Raw genomic sequence first — 3,937 nt, forward strand, 5'->3', positions numbered from 1 at the left:
TTTAAGATACTTTATGCTAATGAACATTATACCAAAACAATACCTTGAGAAACTAAAACATAACACAACTTATATGGAAGAACAAGATACGCTTCTCAATAAAATTCAAAAATCCAAAACAGTAAATAAATTTTTATATAATATCCAACTTTAAAATGATGAGAAGGTAAAAAATAAAAATGAAGAGCTATGGGAAAAAGAAATAGATATAGAATTGAATTGGATTAAGATATATACTATACCAATACAATTTACTATAGATGTGACATTAAGAAATTTTCAGTATAAGTTCATCCATAGACTTACTGCAACAAACACTATGCTTTTCAAATATAATCTATGCAATCCAAATTTGTGTGGTTTTTGCTGCAGTAGTTTAGAAACTTCATCATCTATTTTGGGAATGTAATATTGTGCAAAATTTATGGTCAAACTTGCATTCCTTTCTCTTATCCATTAATCTTCATTTTTCATACAGTAAAGAAACAGTGTTTTTTGGAGAGCTTACAACCAATATAAATAGTAATGTAGTAAACTATATCATTATTCTAATGAAATATTACATTTTAAAAATGAAATATCAAGAAAGAAAGCCCACTTTTGATACTTTTAAAAACTTTTTGCTGTTAAGGATACAGATTGAAGAAGCAATTGCACTGTCAAATGATAAAATTGAATCGTACAAACAAAAATGGAGTAAATTATCTAACACTTTAACAAACAATACTGATGACTAAAACAATAATATTATGTAAATTAAACCATAAAACGCAAAAAATTAAATGAAACTGATTCACTTGTTTTTTTCTCCTGTGTGTGTGTGTGTGTTTTTTTGTTTAGTATAAGAATGATAGTTTTTAAGTAGATTTATTCTTTTTCTTTCTGAATTTTTTTAAAGTTTTGTTTTTACTTTTTTTCTGTGTGGAGTTTCTATGTAAATGTGAATGATTGTGTTTATATGTTTTTGAAAAATAAAATAAATGAAAAAAAAAAAAAAAAAAAAAAAAAAAACATTAGTGTATATAACCTTTACCCTTGTCATCACCAAATAAATGGTGGAAGTAAATAATGAAAGACGCATTAGTATGTATCTACACATGGCTCTTGATTGTCAAATCGACATAAAAGGGAGTGTTACACGACAGGCGCTACCCAACGAGCCAGCTGTTCAAAGAAAGGAAACGTTAGACGGAGTTACCATGGGCCTAACATACACTCTGGTTCTTCACTAACGAATCCACGAAAAAGTATGTGAAACACAAATGACGAAGATATTCTGACGACTTGTGAAGTTTTCTTTTGGATATAGTCAAAGATTTCAGATAAATGAATACATACCTTCAAATGACAAATACCATTACAATAAAACAATGTGGTGATAAATGAAACCAAAACAAATATGATGAAGGTTGACAAATGTATTGTATTAAAAACAATTCTTTCATTTCTTCAGTGATACTTATTTGAAGTCAAGAAATTTTGAGTGAAATATCGAAATCGTTTATATGCTATATGATCCATGCATGGTCTTCTTCATCGATGAAAAAGTGCAATTTAATGGAAGAGTGAACACATTAACCAGATTTTAAGTGGTATTTTTCCGATACGAATTCCGAATAAAATAACAATTCCTGTAAAACGGCATATTTTCCTAATCTGCTGAAACAAACTGACACATTTATATATATCTTTTCTAGCTTCTCTTCATAATAGACCCATCTTGATCTGTTACATAATATATCTTAAAATTGCAATATCAAATCATTTTAAGTTCTAACTACCTGATATTTTTTAAAGTTAATGAACCATATATACTTGCATTTAAAGATTCGTTGATCTAGAACAAAGATAATCGTATGCAACATACTTGTATATAAAAGCGTGTTTGGTAATATAGTTAGGAATACAATATGATTATCAATATTTTAACTCGACTACGCGTGACATTTCTACATAAATCGTTTCGTTCAATTTAATATTCCTGCAAAATAAACTTATGCATCGAAAGTTGAATTAGAACATTCTGCATTCATATCGAATTACCAGCGACAAAAATAATTATTTTGCAATATCGCCATAAATCATCATTAACAAAAATCATTTTTAGCGTAGAACATAATTATGATCTCCTGTTTGCACTTTTTTCATAAAAAAGACAAATATTGAACTCTAAAAATCTTTATTTTTAATTATAACTCTACAACAATAAGTATGTGTAACAGGAAACTATGGCTATAATGAAAAGAATAACTTTAATTAAAAAAATGATTAAGTCGAAAAAACTCAGAAATATCATTTTATAGCAATATGGAAAATCCAAAATTCATATGTGAACGAAACCAAAGTTCTCCTTTCACAGTAAATATTTTTTACAATGGGACATACAAAATTAGTAAATAAGAAATAAATATGGTATATAAGCTGTTAATAAGAAAAAATATAGTTTTCCACGATTTAAGGCTCATTTGGAATAATTATGTGAAAAAATGACAAATTCAAGATTGATGTAAAATTACCATTACAATACAGGTTTTTTGCTAAAAGGTAGAGCCTTTCATGCATAAATATGATGAGATCTTGTAACAAATACAATATCCTTACTAGGTAATGATTTTAAGATTTGTATATTATGATTTAGTATTTTCTGTATAAATATTCACAAACTGTCTTTGGAACTTACATTATCCCACCCATTTTCTCCGCACTGAAAAAAAAATCCCCACTTTAGACACAACTTCATCTAAAGTTTTATTTTAATTTGTAACCCTAGGTTGATCTTCACAGTTCTTTTCAATAAATACATCTCTCAAATCATCTTCCCCACTTCTAGAATAAATTGTCCTCAAATGTTGAATATTGAGTCCTGATCCGAAGTCGGACTCTTACATATCCGTTAAGACACTAGCGTGTCTAAAGATCTTATATTTATATTCTTTTGCTTGTTAAACTGCATGTTTTATAACACAGCTTCTGAACTAAATGAACAGCCGGATTCGCAGAAATAAGTTATTGCGTAATGAAAAAAAGTAATTTTATTTTATTTCAATAATGCTTAATTACATCAAAATCTCATGTATCAAATAAGGATATCAAAACTTAATTGGATCTGAACTATATATAGACGTATTGCATTTCAATATAAAAGAAAGAAAAACTATAACAGTCAATGGCGTATCGTTATATGTAATTTCATGTGATGAAATAGTTACAAAATGAACACTTGGTTATATATTAAAATGGTTGACAATAATAAAATACGAGGGTTATTCGATATGTTATGTTTACTGTCTTTGATTGAAGTTTAAAATCATTTTAAGCAATTTGTTCGCTTTTCTACGAGTTCTCTGTTTGGTCAGCCGTCAATTTATTGGGTATCCATTATGCAGAAATGTTTCGTACTTTCAAAATACGCTTCAAAATGAAATAAAACCGAGATAGAAATATGCCAACAGCTTAAGCAATATCATCAACTATCACCATTTTCAATTATTTCCCTGATTTTGAGGCATGTGTCTTTGCTGTTTTTTTAGGCATGTGTCTTGGCTGTTTCGGTCACAGGTCGGCAAGACTTTGCCGGATCTTTGATGGACTCTGTGCAAGTCAGATTTTTTTCCACCTACGAACTGATTCATAAGTGAGATACAGTCTGAAATGCACATCCTGTAGATATCCTGTCTGTGGTGCTTCTAGATTGCTATTCGACATCTATCATTAGCATGATGATCCCCGTCGTAGATATTTCGGTCCTTATCCATGTATATCAAGTGGGCCCACCGTATTATAATGTGGAGGTCGAAAATGCTTCCAGCTTTTCTCCTTTAGTCTCAGTCACATTCAGCTGCAGCTACGCTCAGTCTCTTGATTGTCTTACGTTTAATTTTTCCAGCAGTTTCAATCGCTGTCATCAGTCGGCACACATATTATAAACAAAACAATT

Source organism: Ruditapes philippinarum, unplaced genomic scaffold (assembly GCF_026571515.1).
Source record: "Ruditapes philippinarum isolate M1 unplaced genomic scaffold, ASM2657151v2 ctg268_1_1_1_1, whole genome shotgun sequence".
In the NCBI taxonomy this organism is placed as follows: Eukaryota; Metazoa; Mollusca; class Bivalvia; order Venerida; family Veneridae; genus Ruditapes; species Ruditapes philippinarum.